The following is a 17422-nucleotide window of genomic DNA, read 5'->3' on the forward strand; positions in this document are numbered from 1 at the left end:
CCAAAGTCCTCATTCCCCAGCCCTCTAATCGCAATAGAATGCTCAGTATGCTTGGAGTACAGATGAGGACTGTATCATTCTCAGATTTGTTGATCTGCCAGGATGCGTTTTATCAAAATGTCTCTCTCCCTCCCTAGGTAACATACTACATAAAATAAAGCAAATTCAAGTTAACTGCATCTGGAATAAAGCTCTTTGAAGTAGCTGGAGTTGTTCTGAAGTATCTCAAAGACAGAGTGAGAATTACCAGTTTGAACACTCTTTAAGAATGAACACTCTTCAAGACTGAACTTCTATCCTTCAGTGAAGAATGAAAGCTATTGGCTAAGGACAGCAAATTGTAGAATCTCAAAGGAAACTCGTCTCTAGAATCTTAAAGGAAACCACTGCAACAGGTCAGCTGCCGGGCCAGATTCATACTCACGTCTTCAGTCACTCCCTTTGGTGGAATCTTCCTTTGCAGCAGCCAGGCTGGTCATGTAGATCAACCAGAAGAACTGAAGACAAAAACCACCTTTCAGATTCTGAGTGTTAACAGACTGTGGCCTTGTCCAAAGCCCAGACCACATTCCACACTCTCCGGAAGTGTATTTAGGGGCTCTCCAGACACCAGCCTGCTTCCACCGCTGTGACTGACTGCACAGCAGCTTCTCCAGGGCTCACTTGTATTTTTTTCTATTATTGTGATTTCTGGGAAAAAACAAACAACTCTCCAGCTTCTATTTCCATTAAGCAAAACTTTGTTTTTCTTCCAAAAGAAATTAAGGGGAAAAAATGCATACCAGGTATCCCTTTTCACAAAGTGAAAACTGCAGCGTCATACCAGGTGTTCAGTGTAAAGGTAAACAGTAGATGTCAGAGAAAGCAAAGGGTAAACACACAGACCGCACCATCCGCTCTCAACAATTACCTCTAACACCATTCCTCACTTTTCTTTAAGATTAGCTATTTTAAGGATGGCATTAGAAAGGCTTACAACAAACGGCTTAGAGCATACAGAAGAAGTGAAGTGAAGTCGCCCAGTCGTGTCTGAATTTTTGTGACCCTGTGGACTGTAGCCCACCAGGCTCCCCCGTCCATGGGATTCTCCAGGCAAGAATACTGGAGTGGGTTGCCATTTCCTTCTCCAGGGGATCTTCCCAACCGAGGGATCGAACCCAGGTCTCTCACATTGCAGGCAGATGCTTTAACCTCTGAGCCACCAGTGAAGCCCTATTTCACATGACACCAGCCTACCAGGCTTGCTCACTCACTGCCAGTCTCTGCTCAGGTGTCACCTTCTCAGAGAGTCCTTCCTTGTCTACTATATTTAAAATCGCAACCCACCTAGTCACATGCATCTTCTATCAATACCCTCCTTCCCTGTTTGTTTTTCTCCGCAGCACTCCTCATCTTCTAATATACTATATAATTTACTACTTCTGGGGTGGTTTCTCATACTCCCTGCTCCTGATTCCCCCACCTTTCATGAGCTATACATGGGCAGATAATTTTGTCTGTTCATGAATGTGTTCCTGGCGCTGGAATGATACTGCCACATAGTAGGTGTTGAATATAGTCTCTGAAGGGATGAATAGTGATCCAGTGATTCAAGGACTGGATCTCATCCATTTAGTAAGAATATATAACAAGTGACTTCTTTCCTAAAGGAGATTCATTATCCACCCACTGGAAAATCATGATTCCAAACTTCCAGGATGGATGGTTTCTCCAAATGTGTCAATTATATAACAAGTTCTATATGCTACTCAAAATAATGTACATAGACTGGAGAGAATACATCAGTGTATTTAAATTCACTCCTTCAGAATTAGTCTTCTCAACCTCTCTTGCTATCTCCTTATTTACCCCCAACAAAGCTCTCTTCAATTCTTTTGAGACTTTGGCGCCAGCTAGGGTCAGTCACTATGCCCATCTCCTTTGAAGGTCTTTTCAGTGCATCTTTGTCTCTGTAGTAAACACCAGTCCCCCCCAACTCACCTCCCTGGAGCATGATACTCGATTCCCTTCTTCTATGTCCCCCAGAGTTTTAGAGACCACAATCCCACAGCGCCTGGGCCCCCCACACTGGGTACGCACCTGCTCGTGTCTGCCCAGTCCCTGTGATTCCTTGCTTGCACTGTTGATTGCCTTTTGCTCTTTGCCCCTATTTCAGCCTTTTTGACTCTAGCTAGTTTCATTTGAATCACTTTCACCTTTGTGCTACTTTGCAACCATGTGGCATTTTGCTAACTCACTCCCTTCTTTATTCTTCACTCCTCCCTTATCCACCTTTATTCTGAGTATACATGATCGTCTGATTCATCTACTTTTATGATAGTTAAGTGCCAACTGGCAGAATTACTGCTTATAGGGCTTAAGTTGCCAAGGAACTGAATTCTGTGTTGCTTTTACACAGGAGATCAAAATTAATGTTTTTACAACATTATTTAGTTATGTTACACTTACAAAACATGTAGCCTTGTAAGAATATTACCCATCCCTACTAATCATGTTTTTACAACATTAGCCCAATAGTTGAGAAGTGAATAGCACTCCTCAAAACCTTCCATCTCTGTGATGAACTTAGGAGACTAGCATTGGATTGTCTAATTTATAAGCATCAGTTCAGTTCAGTCACTCAGTCGTGTCTGACTCTTTGCGACCCCATGAATCACAGCATGACCAGACCTCCCTGTCCATCACCATCTCCCAGAGTTCACTGAGTCACGTCCATCAAGTCAGTGATGCCATCCAGCCATCTCATCCTCTGTCGTCTTCTCCTCCTGCCCCCAATCCCTCCCAGCATACCAGACACTGTGCTAGCTTCTAGATACAAAGTCCAGTTCAGTAGCTCAATCGTGTCCAATTCTTTGCGACCCCATGAACCATAGCACACCAGGCCTCCCTGTCCATCACCAACTCCTGGAGTTTACTCAAACTCACGTCCATTGAGTTGGTGACGCCATCTAACCATCTCATCCTCTGTCATCCCCTTCTCCTCCTGCCTTCAATCTTTCCCAACATCAGGGTCTTTTCAAGTGAGTCAGCTCTTCACATCAGGTGGCCAAAGTATTGGAGTTTCAGCTTCAACATCAGTCCTTCCAATGAACACCCAGGACTGATCTCCTTTAGAATGGACTGGTTGGATCTCCTTGCAGTCCAAAGGACTCTCAAGAGTCTTCTCCAACACCACAGTTCAAAACCATCAATTCTTCTGCACTCAGCTTTCTTTATAGTCCACCTCTCACATCCATACATGACTACTGGAAAAACCATAGCCTTGACTAGACGGACCTTTGTTGGCAAAGTAATGGCTCTGCTTTTTAACATGCTGTCTAGGTTGGTCATAACTTTTCTTCCAAGGAGTAAGCATCTTAATTTCATGGCTGCAATCACCATCTGCAGTTATTTTGGAGCCCCCCAAAATAAAGTCAGCCACTGTTTCCCCATCTATTTACCATGAAGTGATGGGACCGGATACCATGATCTTCGTTTTCTGAATGTTAAGCTTTAAGCCAACTTTTTCACTCTCTTTCACTTTCATCAAGAGGCTCTTTAGTTCTTTTTCACTTTCTGCCATAAGGATGGTATCATCTGCATATCTGAGGTTATTGATATTCCTCCCGGCAATCTTGATTCCAGCCTGATTTCTTCCAGCCCAGCATTTCTCATGATGTACTCTGCATATAAGTTAAATAAGCAGGGTGACAATATACAGCCTTGACGTACTCCTTTTCCTATTTGAAACCAGTCTGTTGTTCCATGTCCAGTTCTAACTGTTGCTTCCTGACCTGCATATAGGTTTCTCAAGAGGCAGGTCAGGTGGTCTGGTATTCCCATCTCTTTCAGAATTTTCCACAGTTTATTGTGATCCACACAGTCAAAGGCTTTGGCATAGTCAATAAAGCAGAAATAGATGTTTTCTGGAACTCTCTTGCTTTTTCCATGATCCAGCAAATGTTGGCAATTTGATCTCTGGTTCCTCTGCCTTTCTGAAAACCAGCTTGAACATCTGGAAGTTCATAGTTCACGTATTGCTGAAGCCTGGCTTGGAGAATTTTGAGCATTACTTTACTAGTGTGTAAGATGAGTGCAATTGTGTGGTAGTTTGAGCATTCTTTGGCATTGCCTTTCTTTGGGATTGGAATGAAAACTGACCTTTTCCAGTCCTGTGGCCATTGCTGAGTTTTCCAAATTTGCTGACATATTGAGTGCAACACTTTCACAGCATCATTTTTTAGGATTTGAAATAGCTCTGGAATTCCATCACCTCCACTAGCTTTGTTTGTAGTGATGCTTCCGAAGGGCCACTTGACCTCACATTCCAGGATGTCTGGCTCTAGGGTAGTGATCATACCATCGTGATTATCTGGGTCATGAAGATCTTTTTTGTATAGTTCTGTGTATTGTTGCCACCTCTTCTTAATATCTTCTGCTTCTGTTAGGTCCATACCATTTCTGTCCTTTATCAAGTCCATCTTTGCATGAAATGTTCCCTTGCTATCTCTAATTTTCTTGGAGAGATCTTTGCTGCTAAGTCGCTTCAGTCATGTTCGACTCAGTGCGATCCCATAGATGGCAGCCCACCAGGGTCTGCTGTCCCTGGGATTCTCCAGGCAAGAACACTGGAGTGGGTTGCCATTTCCTTCTCCAATGCATGAAAGTGAAAAGTGAAAGTGAAGTCACCGAGTCATGTCCAACTCTCAGGGACCCCATGGACTGCAGCCCACCAGGCTCCTCCATCCATGGGATTTTCCAGGCAAGAGTACTGGAGTGGGGTGCCATTGCCTTCTCCGAAGAGATCTCTAGTCTTTCCTATTCTATTGTTTTCCTCTATTTCTTTGCCTTGATCCCTGAGGAAGGCCTTCTTCTCTCTCCTTGCTATTCTTTGGAACTCTGCATTCAAATGGGTATATCTTTCCTTTTGTCTTTTGCTTTTTGCTTCTCTTCTTTTCACAGCTATTTTTAAGGCCTCCTCAGACAGCCATTTTGCTTTTTTGCATTTCTTTTTCTTGGGGATGGTCTTGATCCCTGTTTCCTCTACAATGTCATGAACCTCCATCCATAGTTCATCAGATACTCTGTGTATCAGATCTAGTCCCTTAAATCTATTTCTCACTTCCACTGTATAATCATAAGGGATTTGGTTTAGGTCATACCTGAATGGTCTAGTGGTTTCCTCTACCTTCTTCAATTTAAGTCTAGATACAAAAGACAATTCAAATACAGACCCAGCTCCTGGGGAAGATTTCAGCTTACTAGAAGAAACAGACAGATAAACCAATAGCTGTACTCTACCGTGGCAAGTTCTCTGACAGAACTATGCACAAGTATAGTTCTGTGCTTATGGCAGGAGTGGATGTAAGGGACAAGTAACTCATCACAGAAGGAGAAGAATGGGAGTGGGAAGCTTTTTAAGGGATGAGAGGTATAAGCTCAGCCCTGAATCAGAGGCAGGAATTACGATGGAAGTGACACAGGAGAATTCTGAGAACTTCAGCTACTACAAGTTCAGTATGGCTGGAATGGAGAGGTGTAACAGAACAGAGGACAGGCGTGAGAAAGAATTTTTCTGGAGGTATCAAATCAGATTTCCAAATGAGTGGACTTGTTTTCCTGGTGACACCTGACGCTATTAATGTCTTTCTATTCCCTCCTTAAGCAAATATCACTATTGACTAACGTATTTCCCAACAGTGTAAAATAATGGAATGAGAGAGGCGATTAGGAAGGTCTACCAAAAAAGTCTGAAAACACTGAGATGTAGAAGCTCCCACTGCCAATTCTTCTGAGTTCCACAGCAAAGTTGACTTTAACAAAGTAAAAATTGAACATAAAACAAACTTAAAATGTAACTGAATGAAAATTTTCAACAGTAAGCTGATGGGAACGAATTAGCCCAAACACCTAGACTATAAGTTAGGCAAAACAAAACCAAAGTGGGTCTAATTGGGTAAGTCTGGGACAGATCTCGGCACAGTGAGCAATGCCTCATTTGAGAATATAACTTAGGACTTACAGATCCAATACCAAGGGCCAAGGGCCACAGCCCCAGAACACCTTGCTATCTGAAGGGTGTATAGGGGAAGGAAAGAAATAGCTTTCGTACTCCTAAAGCCAATTACTGAGCCTGGAACATGTCAGACTTCAGTAAATACATTCTGAACGGACCTGGGACAATTGGCCTGATGGTATCTGCAGACAGGAGCACTGGGGCAGGGAGTACCACTTTTCCCCGTGTCTTACTATGGCTATGTATCACATCCCCAACTTTATTCCCTCCAAGGCAGCCCACAGGAGCGCTGTTCTAGAAGTCTATTTATTCACATATGTAATCATTCAGCCATTCCAGAAATGATCAGTTGCCTAATGCTACTTATAAGTACAGAATGCAAAGATGAAACATCTTAGATCTGCCCTTTAAGAGACTAAACAGGAAAAATTTAATCACCTTTGTGAAGTTAAAATGTGACAAGCAGCACAGTTCTATGCTCTGAGATTTCAAAGCAGGGAGAGATTATTTCGAGCTGGCATGGTCAGAGAAATCTTTGTGAAAGGGGAAGCTTCTGAGAAGGGTAATGAAGAGGGGAATTAGGGCATGGGAGGAGTGCTTTTCAGGAAAAAAATAAAATATGAATCAAGACCTGGATGTACAGAGGATGGAAGAACCCCAAGGGACAGCAAATAGACCAGACTGTTGTAGAAAACAAAACTGGAAAGGCAAACTGAGATCAGATAGTAGAATTCACCAAATACTCAGCTAAGGAATTCAGACTTGACTTTGCAGGCGATGTGAAGCCACTGAAAATTCTAAGCAAGGGAGTGTCACAAATATGAATCTGGCAGTTACATGTAAGAATCAGGGTGGGGAGCCTTGGTAGCTTCCACTCACTTATCTAATAACCACATCTTTTTAAGTGAATCATTAAAATGGTAAAGGAGCCCAATGCACAGATGACTAAATCTACGTAGAGGATTAGGAAAGGCATCATGAGATGACATTTGAACTGATTACAAAAAGTGAACAGAAGTAACTACATAAATAAGAGAGACATGTGGACAAAGAACAGAGGGACTATAGAAAGATGAAAACAGCAAGGAAATTATGGACAGTTTGATTTCATTTTTAAATTTCCTCAAGAATTTCCTCAAGGGTTCATGTTTGGGAACGCATGTAAGAATTAAAGATTTTAAAATTAAAAAAAAAAAAGAATTTCTTGTCAAAGCTTGAGAAACAAAATGAAAACAAAGAATAGATTAGAAAGGAAGAGATTACAGGGAGGTTAGCACTTAATGCAGAGGAAAGACTAGCCAAAGGAAAACAACCAGAGGTGGTAACAGCTTTCGTTTATTGAGATCTTAACATCCGCCAAGCACTATGTGAAGTATTTCACATGGGTTATCTCATTTAATCTCACAATACCACTCTGTGAGGCAGATTTTATAATTAACATGCCCATTATAGAAATAAGAAAACTGAGGCTTAAGTAATTCAAGACCACGCAGCAATTAAGAGTCAGAAATCAAACTCAGATGGTCTAATTCTAGAGGCTGCAGTGTTACCTGCTAGGTCACAGGAGGGTCAGCTGATATGGCACCTGCTAGGTCACAGGAGGGTCAGCTGATATGGCACCAGGGAAAGGTGGCTGTCCGGTGGGGGAGAGCACAGGGCTGAGAAGGATAGTCAGAGATTAGCTGGAAGTTAGACTGGCACTAGGATGTGAAAATCTCACAGCAGCTTGGTCTCTCTCCTCTGTATGACCAAGAACTTCTGAATCTATGTACTGCTGCTCCATCTTTATTACGTTTCCAGAATCTAACCGTTTCTGACTACTTCCACCACCACTGTCTTGGCCCAAGCCACCATCATCTTTCATGCAATTTATTCCAACATTCTCCTATTGGATCTCTGCTTTTACCCTCACTCCCCTAGAGTCTAACACACCTTTCTATTGCAAAGTCCAGCAATCACTTCCCATTTCCCTCAGAGCAGCAAGGTCCAAACAGGATTCATGGATCCACCTGCTCTGCCTCCCATCTCATTATCTCTGACCTCACTATTAATGGTTTTCATCTCACTCCGCCACCCACACTGACCTCTGTGCTTAAATGTCACACATGCTCCTGCCTTAGGGCCTTGCTCTAGCTGTCCCCACTCTCTGGAACCATCTTTTCCCAAACCTTCACTTGATCAACTTATTGTCCAGATGCTGTTTCCTTACAGACATCTCCTATAACCACCTCCCTCAGGTGTCCCCTACTTCCACCTCCTTTCTCAGTCGTGTCCGACTCTTTCCAACCCCATGGATAGTAGCCTGCACCAAACTCCTCCGTCCATGGGATTTTCAAGGCAAGAGTACTGGAGTGGGTTGCCATTTCCTTCTCCAGGGAATCTTCCCAACCCAGGGATCAAACCCAGGTCTCTCACATTGTAGACAGACGCTTTACCATTTGAGCCATCAATTCTAACACACTAGATGGCTTATTTACTATGCTTGCTATCTGTGTTTCTCTGATATAAACTTCTTAAGAGCAGAAATCGTTTTTTTGTTTTGTTTTGATATAACCCAAGCACCTAGAAGGGTATCCAAGAAGGTGTTCAATCAGAAATAACAATAGGTAGCACTGACACATAAACACTATCATGTCTAAAACAGATTAACTAGTGGGAAGCTACTGTATATTCAGGGAGCCCAGCCAGGCTCTCTGTGATGACTGAGAGGGATATAACTGACTTAAGCTGTTGTATGGCAGAAACTAACACAACACTGTAAAGCAATCATCCTCCAATTAAAAAAAAAAGTGACATAGTAATAAACTGCAAAGTGACATAAAAAAGGAGAATACTTTCATAAGTAAATGAACATTTAAGAGGTAATATAATGATTAATGAATATCTTCAATTTGTATTAGGAGAAACTATAATTTTCTTTTTCTGAATCTGTAAGTTTGATAGCTAAACTGAACTTCTTTAACCAAACACATTCAATTGTTGAAACTGTTATAAGGTGGTGCTAGTGGTAAAGAACCTGCCTGTCAATGCAGGAGACCTAAGAGGCATGGGTTCTATCAAGAAGATCCCCTGGAGAAGGAAATGGCAACCCACTCCAGTATTCTTGCCTGGAGAATCCCACGGACAGAGGAGCCTGGCGGGCTATAGTCCACTGGATTGCAGAGTCAAACATGACTGAAGCCACCTGACACAGATGATAGTAAGCACTCTTTACACTGTCCAGATTCTCTTCCACATATAAAACCAGTAAGTATTTCAGAACACTGTACCTTAGTTATCTATTGCTGCACAACAAACAACTCCAAAACTTAGTTGCTTAGAATGACAACAGACATTTATTATTTCATAGTTTCTGTAGTTCAGGAATTTGGGAGTGGTGTAATTGGACAGTTCTGGTTCAGGGTCTCTCATGATATTGTAGTCAAGATGCAGGCTGGGATTGCAGTCATCTGAAGGTTTGGCTAAAGCTGAGGACCCACCTCGGTGGCTGGCAAGCTGATTTTTTTGCTGTTAGAAAAACACCTCAGTTGCTTCCCACGTGGACTCTCCATAGGGCTTTAAATGTCTTCATAATATGGTGGCTGGCTTCCTCCAGTGGGCAATCCAAGAGAGGGCAATGCAAAGGCAGCAATACTTTGTATGACCCTGCAGGTCATAAACTATCACTTCCCTGTATTTCATTGGTCATACAGACTAATGCCGATACAGTGTGCAAGGAAGTACACAAACGTATAAATACTGGAGATGAGGCTCAGTGGAGGCCATCTTGGAGACTGGCTACTTCCAATTATAACCAGTATCTGTATAATATTTTGTGTTCAGCTTCTTTTTTTTACAGTTTATATATATTTCTATTAACACAACTTACATACTTCTTGCTTTAGAAACTGTTATTCCAATGATATGAACCCTTGAAAATTTAAAATGTCATGGACTTTTAACTGCTCTGAAAATATCATATCCCACCAGTTGAAGCCATCCATTTATGTTACAGTTCCAATATTTTACTTAAGGAAAAGAATTAAAGTCAGAAAAACTACAACTCAAACAATGTCCTGCTTGTTCCTAAGAGTAAATTTGTTTTCACGAAATTTAAATACTTCAAATAAAAGTCAGATCATTTTAGAAACAAGTAGGAAGAAAAGAGTCACTACATTTCAGATTGCAGACATCAGTTAATAACTGAATAATAAAAATTAAATACTGAATCAAGGAAAATAAAGAGTGAAAATAATTATACTAACAGAATAGCAACTTTTACAGAGAAAAAAATCCTAACACAATGGTAGCATTAGTTATTAATACTTAGGTACTTGGTAGAAAAGGTTAAGACTGACAACTAGCATAGATTTGAAAACCACAGAAAAATTTTATAACCAGCATTTTAAAAATATTAACTAGATAAAAGAAGGTTTCTTAAAAAAACAACTTTTGTTAGATCATTGCCAAGGAGCTATAATAAGACCTGTGAGCATGGAAGCTGCAAGGTAGAGACTGAACAGTAAAAAGAATTTCCCAGCAATATGCGCTGTCTCATGTGATGGGGAGAGGAGAATTTTGACCCAAGGGCTCAACCCACATCTGATCACATTGTCCAAATGGATTCACAGATCAGAAGGCTGGTGGAATGAGAGTTCTTTTAAAGTCCCTCCAACACTAAGATCAAATACTCTCCCAAAAAGGAACTAGAATTCACACACTGGTAGTTACCAACAAATATAAACTTATTTCCTATGAACAGATTAGTTCTTTCTATACTTTATTCCATCTTAATCAAAACATTACTAGACATGTGTCAAGAAGAGCCACTCTGTACAATGAACCATCTGAGTCTTATACTGAAATGAGACGAGGCAGTGCATGACCTCATTCTTCATTGTTTCAGGCCTGACTTAGCTACAATAATCACTGTACGGGGAAAGCTCTTGCTATTGCTGCCTCGCTTTCTTCACAAGTCACAAGGCCTTTTTTCACCCATTCATTAAAAGTAGAAAGTCCTTTAGGTAAGAAGATACTATTAATCAGGAGGGGATTAATACTGCCCCAATAAGCAAATATAATGAATATCTACAGTGATAAACTATCTCTGCCTCCAAACCCATATCCACCGTGGGAAGCACTTATTTGCAGAAGAGTAATTACAAGGATCAGTGCCATTTGTCACTGGTTATATGAGACACTGGTTATATGTCACTGGAGTTTGTGAGAAGTGAAAACGTATTTTCCCTCTCTTGTTATTAAGTGAAAAACAGCTACTCCTTCAAACATGTTGAATCCAAACGAACAACTTGAGAAAGGTAAATATTACAATAACATCTCATGTATAAAACCAAGAACAGGGGCTCCACATATGTACATTTCCTCAAATATGTCTTTATGATACGTCTTCTCTAAATACCATAACATTTTTATTTTAATAGTGTTTGGTAAAAACATTCCTAAAGTGACATATTTTATTCATGGTCCAGAGTTAAGATTATGACCATCAGGTATATTTTTCTGTAAACTTGGGATGCCTTTGGGGACTAGAGGACTGTTTGCCCTTCTGTCAACAAACAGTCCCAGATTGCTATGCTTTTGAGCTAGTTTTCCTCAACATCATGCTATCTGTTATCACTGATCAGTGCCGTCATGTCCCTGTCTCCTTTGGTAAGCTGCCACCATCTAATTTTGAAAACTCTTTTGTGGGACATGAATCAAAGAGTCACGATTACTAGACTTTTATGTCAACTTGCACAAATGAGGAGCTCTCCAACAAGGACTGTGGAATTTGTGACAGCTTTTACTGGCTCACTAATCTCTTTCCATTAACTGTGAGCTCTCAGCTAGGAATAAAAAAGCAGAAATCTGACCTATGGGACTTCCCTGGTCCAGTGGCTGAAAATCTGCCTGCTAAGGCAGGGGGTATGGGTTTGATCCCTGGTCCAGGAATACTCCACATGCCTCAGGGCAACTAAACCCGTGTAGCACAACTACTGAGCCCTTGCTCTAGGGTCTGTGAGCGGCAACTACTGAAGCCCACAGCTTGTGCTCCTCAACAAGAGAAGCCATCACAATGAGAAGCCCACTCACCGCAACTAGGGAGAAGATCCCGCTCGCTGCAAGCAGAGAAAGTGCCTGCATGTAGCAATGAAGACCTAGCATGGTCAAATAAATAAAAGGAAATCTAACCTAAGGAAAAAGAGGGTATTACTTTATATAAGTTACTTACCAATATTTTCTTTTCCTTCTGGGCTTTCCACTTTGTCTCTTTTAACTAATGTATCACTTTTTCAACCTGTAGAAGATGGATACAGATACTCATAAGAGCAAAGTTCTTTTTCCTTTTTTTCCTATTTTTGATACAATTTTCTCTTTCTGTATTTCTATTTCCAATCTATTTAGGCTTTGGAAAGTGGATCATCAACCTAATTTCCTAACTTGTAATCTAGTACTCTTGGCCTCTTTCTCTTCTTTTAAAATTTCTTTTCATACAAACTACAACTGCAGCCACTCTAATAAAACTACTTGCTTATAAAATCAGCGATAACAAGAGAATGCAAGTTACACTTCCTGTAAAAGCTAGAGTATATTTTTGAGTTTATGCACTTTGTGAGTTTTTTTTTTTTTTGCTGTGAAGAATTCACAAAAATATAAGTGAGTAAAGATGTGTGTAATCAACAGGACTTGTCTTGTAGGTATGTACCTGTGACTGGGATTGACTAGGTCCCTTTTGAGCACATATTCATTTTGTAATAGAGTGCCACTCTCAGTCATATTGTGGAAGACACAACTGGTATTTGAATTCAATCAACAGGGACTCAAACAGTATTTTTACATCAACGTTCACTGCAGCATTATTCACAAGGGCCAGAAGTGGAAAAAACCCAAGTGTTCATTAACAGATGCACAGATAAACAAAATAGGACACACACACAAATACAATGGAATATTATTTAGCTATAAAAAGCAAAGACTTTCTGATACATGCTACAACATGAACCTTGAAAATGTTATGCTGGGACATACAAAAATATGATTCCACTTACATGAACTATCTAGAAAAGGCAAATCTGTAGAAACAGAAAGTAGATTAGAGTTTACCAGGGGTTGTGAGGGGAGAATGCGAGCTATTGCTTAACAGGTCCAGAGTTTCTGCTGGGGTGATGAAAAATGTAAATAGAGAATAGTGATAGCTGTACAACACCGTGAAAGTAATTACACCACGGAACGGCTAAAACGACAATTTTTATGTTACATATATTTTACCACAGTAAAAGCAGAGGGAATCAAGTACTGCAAACATAAGATCATAAGAGGAAAGACTTGGGCTATTATCTCAACATAGCAACAGTTATGACAATCCTCACCCCTGAACTACCTCATAAGCCAATTATGACTTAAATTCTGATACTCAGAAAATGTCTTTAAGCACTGAGTTTATACAGTATCTTCTATTCTCTCAGAAATAGAAAGTTAAACTTAACAATGCAACATAAACCTGAAAACTGTACATTCAAAAGAGGATGTAAATAATGTAATAAATTTTAACTATAGGGCCTCCAACGCAATTATTTTTAATACAGGTCCTCTTACAAGACCTTTATTAAACAACTTTAACACTTCTCCAGGTATTCTCTTGGTTTCCCAGATCGTAATGAGTGACATCTAACCCTACTCATGCAATTCTGACCACAGTTCTATTAAGTTTTCTTTTTAAAAACACTCATATTGTGTACATGCCAATACCCGAACTCAAAACAAGAGACACCTCAAATTGGTATCTCCAAACAACCCCCTTCCTCAGTGCCCCTGCCCAGTTAAGAGAGGGTTAAATGGAGTCCCTAATTTCCTATTCCTGTTAATGGTACCACAGGTTTCCTAATTTATGATGCAAAATTTTCATCATCTTTGCATTCTCCTCTCTCACACCCAATCTCTTATCAAGAGAGTTTTGCTTTGCAGTATCTTTCCCATCTCTTTCTCTTTCTTCCCTCCTAGCCTCTTACTGATTATCTAAAGTCTGGCCTTTATCAACTTCAGACTTTATACCACTGTAGCCTTTTAACTGGTCTTCCAGTCACCAAAGTCTCTCTTCTCAAACCTATACAGGACTGTTTCTAAAATGATATTTGTATCGTTTTTCCCACTAGACTGTAACTATATCATGGGAGGGATTCATTCACCTTTCAACACTGAACAATCTGGCATGTAATACATTTTTAATTCATCAGTGTTTATTGAATGAATTAATGAAATCATAAACACTTTCCTTCTAAAACTTTCCATTTTCCACTGCCCATAACAGAAGTTACAAACTCAAATACTAAAATACCTACTGGGGCCAGGCGGAAAATATAAGTGAGTAAAGATGTGTGTAATCAACAGGAAGTGGTAGGGACTGTGCAAACTGGAAAGCACATGTCCCATCTAAAGGGTAAGTTACTTGCTGTTCCCACAGATTGCTGCCATGATGAAATACAGGCCTAGTATGTTGCCAGGTCTTCTGATTTTTTCAAGACAAGCCAAGAGCACAGATTTCTATGTAGAATCCGGTTTTTAAATGTGTGTATTCGTTGCTCAGTGTCTGACTCCTTGTGACCCCATGGACTGCAGCCCACCAGGCTCCTGTCCACAGAATTCTCCAGGCAAGAATACTGGAGTGAGATGCCAGTGACAACTAATACCATTAAAAAAAAAAAACCAAAACACCATGCAGGCAAAATGAAACATATCTATGGGCTGAATCCAGTCCTTAAGCTACAAGTTGGTGACTCCTTGCTCTGTAGGATAAAAAAACTTGCCTAACATTCTAAGTCCTTCTAAGTCCCAGGCTATTCTGCCAAAGTTTTTGCCCACTACTTTCACACAAGAACACTTTGCTCTAAGCAAGCATCAGAATCACCTGTGGGGCTTGTTAAAATATGTAACTTGATTGCAGACTTCACTGTCAGGATTTCCAGTTCAACACAATAGGTCTCAAGTGGGGGCTGAGAATGTGCATTTCTAACAAGTTACCAGATGATGCTGACACTTACCGGTGTGTGGACCATCCTGTGGGGACCACTGCTCTGGTTAAATTACAGTCTGTCTCAAACACACAGATTCTGCTCATTTGTTTCACCTTCCCAGAAAGTCTTTCTTTTTACTTTCAGCCTACCTCCTCCTGTAAACTTCCTGTGACAGTCTTTCATGCTTCCAAAATGCTGTAGCATTTAAAGTTCATACCATCTCCCCTAATTCATCACTGCTTGGTGGAGATGCATAGCTTCCAATTGAGGTTGTATAGTCTCAGAGATCAATGATCATGTCAGCATCTTATACACCTGACTGTAGGCCATTTGAAGGCTGGGGCCCTGTCTTGGTTCCCACTGTACCCTTCGAGCTATCAGAGCCTGGTATTCAGTTGTTATTTACTAAATATTTTTTAAATGAATGAAAATTGGACGGACCCATCAAATGAAAAATGCAGATAAGTGGATCTGAAATTTGGGTATATAACCTTTCTTAAAAAAACTGAATTTAAGTATTGTGTAATGGTTTTTCAGAATGGACAATAAAAACTAAACATTTTGCAAATAAATTGTCAATAGATAATAATTATCTGCGGCAACAGATATTGTATGTAAATAAAACAGTGAATGTTTAAAAAAACCCTGAAAATTTGTAAGATTAAATCTTTTATTTGTACCATATGGCTTCCCTGGTGGCTCAGTGGTAAAGAATCTGCCTGTCATTGCTACAAGATGCAGGAGACATGGGTTCAATCCCTGGGTCCGGAGGATCCCCTGGAGTAGGAAATGGCAACCCACTCCAATATTCTTGCCTGGAAAATCCCATGGACAGAAGAGCCTGGCAGAATGTAGTCCTTGGGGTTGCAAAGAGTTGGACATGACTGACTATGCACACACGCAAAAACAAAATACAATGAAAAAGTAGGATGAAATTAACTAATCCTCCATAATATTCAAAAATATTGATGAGTCTCCTTCAGTTAGAGTTTGGATGACAATATATTTATTCAAGATTCTAAAGGCTGTGTAAAAACAAGATCAGAAATGGTTCACCTAGCTTCTCCAACTTATAGAACAGCATCAGTGCTATCAGGCAATTTCAAGGATGACTTACGAGTAGAAATGGTATTGTGCAGGGCCCTATAAGGCTCCTGGGCACAAGGCCTTTCTGTGTTCCCCATTTCTTTGATTATAAGAAACAGCCTTCATTCACCCTCCTTGACGTTCCCTGAGTTTCAAGGGGCAGATTCAAGAAGTTGTTAATTAGGGAAGGAAGAGAATGTGAGACCAGAGTTAAACAGCCAGAAGCAGCTGTGGGTCAAAGTCTTGTTTCCCATCAATGGATATACGCAAAGATATCTTTGAGCTATTCTGCAGATACTGAAACTCTCTCCAGGTGGGAGAAGTTATGATATGCTGCCCACGAGCATGTAGAAGCCAGATCGGTTAGACCTGAGGCTGACGGATGTTGACTCCTACTTACCAACTCACCACCAAACCATCAGAAGAATGTCCACGAGCTGATCACATCCTCTTTTACTATAAAACTTGTCACTATCTTCCTCACGTTAGAACACAGTTTCAAGAGCACGAGCCTGCTGTGCCCCCCTTTGCCTGGCAAAGCAACAAGCTCTTCTTTTTTACTTCACCCAAAATTCTGTCTCTGAGATCTGATTTGCACAGGTGGACAGAGAAGCTGAGAATCTGGTGTCAAAACTCGGTCTCCAAGCTAAACCAGAATAAAGCTACAGATGCCTTTACAGAGTAAACCTCATTTTGGAGCTACTGGAAGAAAAAAAAAAGAAATAACAATATGTAGTTTTAAAATAATTTTGAGATATAGTCTTAAGTTCTTATTTGGCTTTTTGAGCAACTCCACACTTGATGATATGAGAATCAATGGGACAATAGAAAAGTTGATATTATTTGGCAAAGACAGAAAATCCAATTTGGGAAAAACAACAACAACGACAACAAAACAACCCCAGAGCAAAAGAAGCACATTTACAGCTTTAAGACAGCAGAGATGTTACCTTACATTCAGATTCCTGCCCTACCTACCAGGACCATAATGATCTTGTCTGCGTGAGGATTCGGCCAAGACACTCCGCATTTCTATGTTAACCAGGAACTAAGTACACTGGGCGGAAAAAGAAAAAAAAAATTACAAAACCAAGTCAAAAAAGTACCAAGTGCTTATCCCAACTTTTAAAAGCATTAGCATTCTAAACAATAAAACAAAGCAAATTTATTCAATGAAATAAACCTCATAGTAAAACTACAAGAATGTATGAAAGGAAATACTACCAGATGAACTGCTAAATACTTCCTACTTTTACAAATGGATGATTGAATAATAACATCCAGTTCTTTGGCAGAGGATGCAGAGGTTCAGAAGACTGTAGATTCTAGAACTACCTCTACTATAGTGTGA

General features: G+C 40.4%; 1 protein-coding gene across 48 annotated transcripts in view; it reads right to left on the minus strand.

Moving 5' to 3' along the window:
* The window catches only part of ENTPD5 (ectonucleoside triphosphate diphosphohydrolase 5 (inactive)), a 34930-nt gene that overhangs the window by 15656 nt on the left and 1852 nt on the right, over nt 1-17422 (minus strand). For 5 of the 48 annotated variants that reach the window (XM_027972010.3, XM_060418307.1, XM_027972011.3 and 2 more), the window contains exons 2-4: nt 17050-17128; nt 12207-12272; nt 425-497 (exon numbers count right to left, since the gene is read on the minus strand). The gene's annotated coding sequence lies outside the window, so the exon portion shown is untranslated. Of the gene's footprint in view, nt 1-424; nt 691-1980; nt 2125-7545; nt 17129-17422 lie in introns of those variants that run through there. The other 43 variants (XM_042252762.2, XM_060418322.1, XM_060418332.1 and 40 more) reach the window with 21 other exon arrangements.

The sequence above is a fragment of the Ovis aries genome, chromosome 7, assembly GCF_016772045.2.
Source record: "Ovis aries strain OAR_USU_Benz2616 breed Rambouillet chromosome 7, ARS-UI_Ramb_v3.0, whole genome shotgun sequence".
NCBI lineage: Eukaryota > Metazoa > Chordata > Mammalia > Artiodactyla > Bovidae > Ovis > Ovis aries.